Source organism: Lacerta agilis, chromosome 14 (assembly GCF_009819535.1).
Source record: "Lacerta agilis isolate rLacAgi1 chromosome 14, rLacAgi1.pri, whole genome shotgun sequence".
Taxonomy (NCBI): Eukaryota; Metazoa; Chordata; class Lepidosauria; order Squamata; family Lacertidae; genus Lacerta; species Lacerta agilis.
This window is the reverse complement of record NC_046325.1, coordinates 19,274,115-19,283,798: the sequence shown is the minus strand read 5'-3', so window position 1 is coordinate 19,283,798 and position 9,684 is coordinate 19,274,115.

Genomic DNA, 9,684 nt, shown 5'->3' with positions numbered 1-9,684 from the left:
TTCTCTCGCAGTTCGACGGGGCGCAAGCCTAGCTGGTATCCTTCCGGATCTGCCACGTTCCGCACCGGCTGTCCCCAAAGGATCTGGAATCCACTAGAGTCCGAGCACCATGGCTCATCTCCCCCGGTCTTCCTGGGTGAGGATCCGGCGGTCAGATGGGACAGGGTCCCGCCTCACCCTTGTTAACTCTCTTCACCGCTTCAGCCGCCGAGTAAGATCTCGGATCTGGTAGATCTCTTGCCAGAAGTGATGCTCGTGGATCTCTCTTTCTCTCCTCCCCTCTCCGCCTCTCTCGGCTTCCGACCAATCCCTTCTCGGCCTCCTTCTCCCTCCTTAGGCAAATCTGGAGTCGCTCCGGAGCCCCGAGGGATGGTGTGTGGATCAATTCTTGTCCACGACGGGTTTGCTCACCAGGTGGGTTCCTTCCATCCCGGAGGGGATCTCGGCGCCTGTCAGGCGGCGGCGTTCAGCGTATCCTTACTCCCCGCCCTCTCCCCGCCACCTCCAGAGCGGATCCGGAGTTCGCAGGCGGACCAGATCCGAGAGGAATAGTCTGTGGCTCTGCTTACGTCCAGGCGGACCTGTGGTAGTCCGGGCTTTTCCTGGGGGGCGAGTACTGTAGTCGGAACCCGCACCAGGCAGCCCCCAGCCGCCGCCCTCGTGGTGGAACCACCTGCAGCGGCAGGCAGCCCCGCAGCTCCCTCGGCTGGGCGCTTGTTGGACGGGGCCGGTTCCTGGCTCGGCGGCTTCTGCTGCTGCTGCCGCTGCCGCCGCCGCCCTCCGCTCTCTGTTCCCCCCAGCTCGCTCCCCTGGCAGCCGGAGGCAGAAGGGAAGGCGGCTCCCCCGCCATCCCCACCCCACTCCCAGCAGATCTCCCCGCCCCGACCGGCGGCCGCCCCTGGGACGTCCCATCTCGATGGGGAGGGCCGAGAGAAGGAGAGGAGGAGGCTTCTCTTCTCGGCGCGACTTCTTTGCGGCCGCCTCGCTCTCTTTCTTTCTCATCTCTGCGCGCGGCCTTGAAATCTGAGACGGGGCGGGAAGAGGAGAGGAAGGAGGGGGCCAGAGGATGTGCGGTTTGGGGGCGAGCGGGTGGGAGAGGAGGCTGGGCAGCCCAGGGCATCACTTGGGACGAAGCTCACAGCCCGGAACCAGTTTTTTTCTGCTGGGCCTGAAGCCCCGGAACGCGTGAGGAGAGCGTGCCTCTGAGCATGTGCAGAGTTGATCACACACGCACGCACACTTCATGCCATCGTCCTCACGCGTCTGCAACCAGGGGGGAAAGGTGGGTGAAGCTGACTGCCAGAACATTTGAGCCCCCGCACCTCTTTTTTTAAAACGGAGCGCTGGCCCGGGCTCCGGGGGATTAATGCTTCCTGGAGCCTGTTTTTTAAATGACTGCGGACGCACTGTGCATGCAGAGCACATTCCCCCACCCCGCAAGAATCCTGGGAACTGGCGTTTGATAAGGGCGCTGGGAATTTTAGCTCCGTGAGGGGCGAACTACAGTTCCCAGCATTCTTTGGCACTCTTTTGATGGGTGGGGTGTGTATGCAGCAAAGGCCAGCAGGCCTCAAGGCTGGTGCCTATCAAGGTGGAACATCTCTGGGTACCAGCAATGTGTCATCCCCTTCTACAAAGTCCTGCATTAAAGGTTAAAGAGAGAAGAGGAAGTGGTTTTAAATTAGGCCAGAAACTCAGCACCAGCTACTTACAAAATGAGCATCAAGCAGACCGAATCCTATTAGGCATCATCCTGGCTCTGATTACCCCATGTCAGCCCCACCCCAGTATTGGAGGGAACTAGGAACCAGAGCACTCTGATTCAGTGATTCTCACTTCATAATTGTTGTAATAAGGAAGACAGTGAATTGCGGACCATACACACAGGATCGTCCCCTGGTGCAGATGTGAGTAGAGAATTTGGAGGGGGCCTTGTAGGATACGCAGCCTGATCCACTGCTGGATGCAAAATATCAAGAGCTTGGAGCATCCTCGGCAGACACTTGTTCAGCCTCTTGAAGACCTCCAGCAAAGGAGTCACACATACACACAACCAGGTAGAAATGGCCAAAGTGCTGTTTCTTCCAATGCCCCAAAAAATCATCATTTAGCCTGGCTAAAAGTATTTGCTCACATCCAGAGGGGTATTCCCTGTGCACAACCTGTGTACACCACCAGCTGGACTGTTTGCTTGTAAACTTATGAACATGAAAGGTTCAATGAGATGAGTGCAATGTCTGGGTTTCGGTGAACCCAGTCGCAAGTGTACACCTATTCACACAAACACTTGTACGTGCGTACAGACAACTTGCTTCTAAGGTGTCAACGAGCCTCCTTCAAATATTTGGATAATGCTAAAGGATTATAGGTGGCGGTGGAAGGGCAGCTCTCATTACTCACTTAGGAGGAAATGCGTTCTGCACATGTTCAGAGGCAATTTCTTGTGTTACATTACTGTGAGCCGGTCCTGGCAATGAAAACAGGTACTAGGTCCGAGTGCCTGATAGATTTATGACCTGCCTTGGCTCTGTCCAAATGCAACCATTAAAATGTAGTTTGCTGGAGGAGAGGGGAGTCCACCTTTGTGCAACCATGTGGTATAATGGTTAGAGTGTTGTGGAAGGATTGGGGAGAGACCTCGGTTCAAGGCCCCACTCAGCCATGATGTTCATCTGGGTGACTTTGGACCTGTTACCACCTTGTAGGGTTGTGAGGATAAAATGGAAGTGCTGAGGAAGAACCATGGAGAACTCTGAGCTCTGGAGGTGGGTGGGAGAAGGCAGGATAGAAATGAAATTAATAAGCCTCCCCTGGTTTTACGAAGTGGGTGGAGGTGGGAAGAGAGTGGTTCAAGTGTGTCAAAACCCCAGTCAACCCGCGTGGTGGTTCAGGGAATGTTGACACGGCAAAACTTAAAAACTGGTTTGAGAAACCAGTTTAATTATGGAGGCTTTCCTTCAAAGGATCTTGGCGACTGTCATCTTGTGAGGGTTGCTAAAAATGCTGTCTTTCAAGTCCCCTAAAGTAAAATTATTATTATTTTTCTAATTTGCAGTCCTTTTGTTCCCAGGATTCTTTTGTTTAGGGGCAGGGGCGTTACTCAACGCTTTCGTTTATTTCTAGCATTTATATCCCAGCCTTCCCCCCCCCCCCAAAAAAGGTGCCCAGGTGTACTCAGGAGGTCACAGACCCATGGCACCAATTTGCATAAAAATTTGCATATGCTAATATGTGTAGAGAGTGCAAATTAATTAAGGAGGTTTTCTCAAAAAGATCCCACACATTAATGGAAGATGCGCCTGCCATTGGCTGAATAGAGCCTCCATGATCAGAGGCACTATACCACCAACTCGGACACCAAGAACTATCGACAGAGGAGAGCTCTCAGCTTTCTGCTGTGCTGGTGAGCTTGTGTGGGTGTGAAGTCTAGCTGGCTGCTGTTAGCAACTGATCTGGATGAACGTTGGTCCCACCCAGCAAGAGGATTGTTAGTAACACCAAGCTGTTGTAATGGGTTACCTAAGCTGATGAGGTCAGGAATACAGTGGGGGTGGGGAGCCTATGGCCCTCCTGATGCCAAAATCCAGCTCTCACTGGCCCATAGCTGGCGGACAGGGAGGGCCATAGATTCTTGGAGTGGTGGGGACCCACAATATACCGGTAATACTGGAAGATTCCCTGTTTATGCTGCAGTGGGAGACAGACTCTTGAACCCGGAGGACGCCCAGCCAAAGTGTGGGTGAGTTTTAGGCTGTTTGAAGATGGCTATCAGGGGAAAACAAGCTTGCTCCATCTTATATGTGACAGCCCTTGAGATATTTAAGAAGGCTGATCGCCGAAGAATTGATGCTTTTGAATTATGGTGCTGGAGGATACTCTTGAGAGTCCCATGGACTGCAAAAAGATCAAACTTATCCATCCTTAAAGAAATCAGCCCTGAGTGCTCACTGGAAGGGCAGATCCTGAAGTTGAGGCTCCAATACTTTGGCCACTTCATGAGAAGAGAAGACTCCCTGGAAAAGACCCTGATGTTGGGAAAGATGGAGGGCAGAAGGAGAAGGGGACGACAGAGGATGAAATGGTTGGACAGTGTTCTCGAAGCGACTGGCATGAGTTTGGCCAAACTGCGGGAGGCAGTGGAGGATAGGAGTGCCTGGCGTGCTCTGGTCCATGGGGTCACGAAGAGTCGGACACAACTGAACGACTGAACAACAAGAACAACAATCATATCTCCTCTGAGGCCCCTCTTTTCTAGGCTAAACATACCCAACTCCCTCAACCGTTCCTCAACAGGCTTGGTTTCCAGTCCCTTGATCATCTTGGTCACCCTCCTCTGCACATGTTTCAGTTTGTCAACATCCTTAAATTGTGACACCCAGAACTGGACGCAGGACTCCAGGTGTGGTCTGACCAGAAGAGAGCAGTACTCTTCCTTCCCTTGACCAGCACACTAGACTTCAGTGGACGCAGCCTAGAATAGAAATTCATAACACATAGTGGTCATCGCTGTTAATGGAGGTGTCAGGATGAGGTCTATACTGGCTGGTGGGGTGGGGGTGACACAAGGTGGAACTGAGCTGCCATAGCGGGGCCAGGTACTGGGATGAGCAAGCTGGGAGTGGGTTGAAGCACACTGGAGCTTGGGGACAGAGCACCTGCTGGTTCAATCCCCGGCATCTCCAGGTAGGGCTGGGGACAGAAGGTTGTCTGAAATCCTGGAGAGCAGCTGCCGGTCAGTGTAGGCAATGCTAAGCTAGATAGACCAATGGTAGACCTGACTCAGTATAAAGCAATATTCCTAGGAGGCCGAAGAGCAGGAGAGAAAGAGGTTCTTGTGAGTTGGGATTGCAAGGGTATCATCCTCAAAGAATCACACTTTATTCGCTTTTCATCTGCTCCTTCTCTTTCAGGTTCAAAGCTGTCAGAGAGGGGGGCCTGTGAGGGAAGCAGTTTCTTGGGGATCAAGGGGGGGATTAGGTGTGATAGGGCTTGTTTTTAGTGTCTCTTGGCAGCGAGCAAGGCTGGTGGAGGGGCTTTCCACGCAGGGAGAAGAAAACCCAGCTGGGATTTGGGGCCTGCAGGAACCTGCCCCTTTTGAAGGGGCCTTGGAATCTCCCCCAAGGCTTGTGGGGGGTGGGAGGTGGGGGGGGGATAGAGGAGTGGCCCCAGGTGGTAGCTGAAATTGGGGAGAGGGATCAGAGAGAGATCATCTTATGCATCAATCAAGCTGATTACAAAAAAAGCTCCTGTGAACACTGAAGCATGGAAGAATCTAGACTTTGACACCCAGCCGCCTCTCGCAACGGCTGAGGCAGGCACCACAAACCTCACCCTCACAACCACACGCTCACATTCCTCTGCAGGCAGCATCGAGCACCGCGGAGCATGCATGTGCACGCACACATAGACACATTGGCTCACGCCTCAAGTCACCACAATTTGACCTCTCAGGAGTTCGCTGCTTTGAAGGCCTGACAGGAGTGAAAACAGCATAGCAGAGATGAGGGGGTCCCTGTGCATAAACAGAGTGTGCTTCCTTCGCTGCCCACGTTCCGACTCTGGCCCCCACCCCACAATGGCAGGCGGCCCCTGGAATTCTGACCATGAGGGAATGCGGCCCCCGGCTGAAAAAGGGTTCCCCACCCTTGCATTAAAGGGACTGGCAGATTCCACAAGGAGGGGGCCCAGTGCTCAGTGGCTGAATACCACTGCTTTGCACACACGCAGAAGATGCCAGGTTCTGTCCCCCTGGAATTGCTGATCCGAAAGGAGCTCAGAAGCCAGGAGAGCGAAATATGGGCCTGATGCATGTCATGAGTTAAAGCAGGGGACAGGAAACTTTTTCAGCAGGGGTCCGGTCCACTGTCCCTCAGACCATGTGGGGTGCCGGACTATATTTTGGAAAAAAATAATAATGAACGAATTCCTATGCCCCACAAATAACCCAGAGATGCATTTAAATAAAAGGACACATTCTACTCATGTAAAAGCACACTGATTCCCGGACTGTCCGTGGGCCAGATTTAGAAGGCGATTCGGCCGCATCTGGCCCCCCGGCCTTAGTTTGCCTACCCATGAGTTAAAGCAACATGGCACGATGTCAACATCGTGCATTCACCAACTGTCCAATATTTAAGTCTTGCTTTTGCGTCTTTCTTGTTTTTAAACAGTGGCCAGGCTGCAGTTTGCATTGCTGGCCTCGGGAACCCAAATGTTTGCAGCCAACTCCAGACATAACCCACGCACAGAACTTCCATGTTCAGGGCAGTATATTGTTGTCAGGTACCCAAGATAAACGGAAAGCAGTGGCTGTGTCTCCATTGTGGCTTTTCTTCAGAGCTTCCTAGGGGGCTGGTGGTTGCTGGAGACAAGAGTACTGAGCTAGGCGGGCCCAAGGTCAGATCCAGCAGGAAATGGTGGTGCTTGTACATGAGCAGATGCCCGCACAATACCATGGGAGGCATGCGGGTTTATCACAGCTACTCAGAGGGCTACTGGCAAGAGCTGCTGTGTTCAGTGAACATGCAAACATAGTAAGTCCTGGTGGACCAGGGCCAGGCCAATGGTCCAGCATCCTGTTCTGACAGTCACCGATCAGACACCTCTGGGAAGCCCACAATCTCCCTTTCTATTAAGGGACATCCTATCTCCAACACTGGAGGCAGAGCACAGCCCTCGTGGCTAGTAGCCATTGCTAGTCTCACCCTCCATGCATTGGTCTAATACTCTTTTGAAGCCATGCAAGCTGGCTACCATAACTTCTTGTGGCAGTGAATTTCACAGATAAGCTGTACGAGGCAGCTGCTTTCACACACGCAGCAAAATCCAGACAGGCCGTGCTCTACTGCTCATTCCCCACAGGCGTCCCCCCCCCCCAGGGGCAGAGAGAGGCCCACGAGGCAACGGGAATTTCCCACGGAGCAAACCAGGGCGGGAGCGGTCAGGGCCGCTCAGCCAGCTTGGAGGAACCTACACTTTTAAGACCTCAACTCTTTAGCTGGGGAGAGTGCAGCAGGGTCAAGCAAACTCTCGTCATTGGGATCGACGGCTCCTAGTCTCATTTTCAGAATGAGAATGTGCAATGTGATAATCATGATGGGGCAAGAGTGCCTCTGAGCGCTGTAGTGTATTCCATCTCCTGCACAAAGGAAACGGAGCCAGGCATGGGACTCTTCTAGAGTCCTTTTTTATTTTAGGAATTAACTGTGGTGCCCAGGACAGCACCAAACCTTTCCCCACTTCCCTGTACTACATACCTCCAGCACTGCAGAGTAGGAATGGTTAGGCAACAGACACCTTCCCTGCTATATGTACCCTGAGAATCTCATACGAAGTTCTCTTATTGACCAGGCCAGGCCATTGGTCAATCAAGCCCGGTGTTGATTGCAGCTACCATGACTGCGGCTCTCTGTGGCATCAGGCAAGAAGAGCCCTGCTAGATCCGGCCAGTGGCCCACCAAGTCCAGCCTCCAGGTGTCCATGCGAAGCCCACAAGCCGGACCTATGAACAACGGCCGTCTCCCCACTTCCGATTCCCAGCGACAGGCATTTAGAGGCATACTGCCTCCAACATCACCATCTTGGTTCCTAGGCGTTGGTGGTCTTTCCGATCACCTGCTTCCCTGGATTCTTAAACCGAAGATGCCAGAGACTGAATCTCAGACCTTCTGCATGCAAGGCATGCTCTCCCCTTGAGCTACGGCTCTGCCCAACATGCGCGCATTGCAAGTTTCTAGCTCTTACGGCACAGGTTGAAAGTATGTGGACAATGCATGCAGAAATCTTAGAAGCTCAAGTGCAGCTGGCTAAGCAGGATTTTCGGCTATGGGGACTCTGCTCCCCTTGTCTCTGGCTCCACCCATCATAGGATGTGGCTCCTCCCACCACTAGCACTCAGCTTCTGACCTGCATCCTTTTGTGTCCATCACAGCAATCAGGAACATGGGACGGAGTGGGGTGGAGGGGGAGAGGGGATGGCATTAGTGGTGGTGAGGAGGAGCAGGACATACTATTCTGCACAAGAATCTGAGCAAGGTTTTTTTTCTCCCCCTTTCCTTGCCAAACCACTGGAGAATAAGCCCCGGGGTACTTGTGATTGTTTTTCATTTTATGAGCAAGGCACCCTGGAGTAAGACTCGCTGCAGACAAGCTTGGCTTCACATCTTTAATGTACAACTTCTGCAAAACAGCTCACGTTCGCCTCGGGACCCAGCGCTCGGGAAATTTCACATCGCCCCCAAGGCACGTACAGCGGTGGTCGGCAATTTGATTTCCCTGGCAGAACTATTTAGGACAGGGCCGTGGCAGGGAGCCAAACCCCCTTCCCTTCCTCCTCCGACTCGCTTGCTGACTCCAGGACAACGTGGAGCTGGCTGAGGTCTCAGATTGGTACTACTGCAAAAAAAAAAAAAAAAAAACAGCTGGCAGCCTTTCTGCAGATTAAGGGGATTGAAGAAACTCCTTTTCGCCACTAGAATGGCAGAGGCAAGGAGTGTGGGCCAAGTGATGATCCTCTTGTAGGCCTGCTTTTTCCCCACAGGCAGTCAGTTCCCAGCCAGAAAAGTCTTATCTATGACTACTAGTTGTGGTGCTAAGTGGAGAATCTCCATCTTCAAAAGCAATGCACCTCTGAATACCAATCGTGGGGGGGATGACAGCAGGGCTATAGCTATTAGGGGGAGGACTGTAGCATAATGTCAGAGTGTGTGCTTTGTACACAGAAGGACTCTGAGTCAGAGTCTCTGGACCATCTCTATATATGCCAGATAAAAATCTGGACTGAAACTCTGGAGACCTGCTGCCCATCAGGATAAATCAGGGGTGGGGATCCTGTGACCCTTGAAATGCTTTTGGACTCCTAACTCTATTCCTGAACATCAAGGCTGATGGCAGTTGAATCCAACACCATCTCAAGAGCCACAAGTTCCCCATCCCTGGCAGACACCCCCCCCCCAGGTGTGGGGACAGTCCCAGATTTACAGAAGCTGTCCTGGTTCCTGGTTTGATCCCAGAATGTCCCACTTTTTCCTTAGGATGCCCCTATTTTCATCAGCAAAGTTTGGGAGGGTGTGGTAGGATGTCGCTATTTTCATTGGAGAAATTTTGGTGTGGAGTTATGCAGAGCAGAACAATTTCCAGACAAAGTCCCCTTTCCATCCACCTCTCTGTCCTTGTGGGATAATGCAGGACAATGCCCCAAGGGAAGTTTGCAAATGCTACCCATGCATGTTGAAGCAGGTGGTTGGAGGGGGGCGGGCAATGTGTAGGATGGAAAGAGCGGGAGGGTTGGAGCGGGTGGCAGTTTCTGTCTCTTCCTGTCCATTAATTTAAAGATTAAGGAGGATGCAAATCAAAGGGTGACAGTGTGACAGGCCTTGCCTTCATCTGGCTTCCAGCTGGAGGAACTGGCCTCAAAAACCTCCACTCTCCACCCACCCAATGCCACATCCCCTTCGTTTTAATTTGGCCCTGATGAATTGCAGAACTGACAGAGCAGCAGAGGGCAATCCCTTCCCCAGAGGCCTCCCTGCCTCCCTGTTGCTCTGCAATACGGCTAAGGTGTGCCCTGGACACCAACCTCAGCTGAGGTATTCAAGATAAATTACGTACCAACTTTAAAAAAAACACCAAACTTTTCAACATGGAATATTTTAAGGATGCTTTCGAAGTGATGACTGAAAAGCC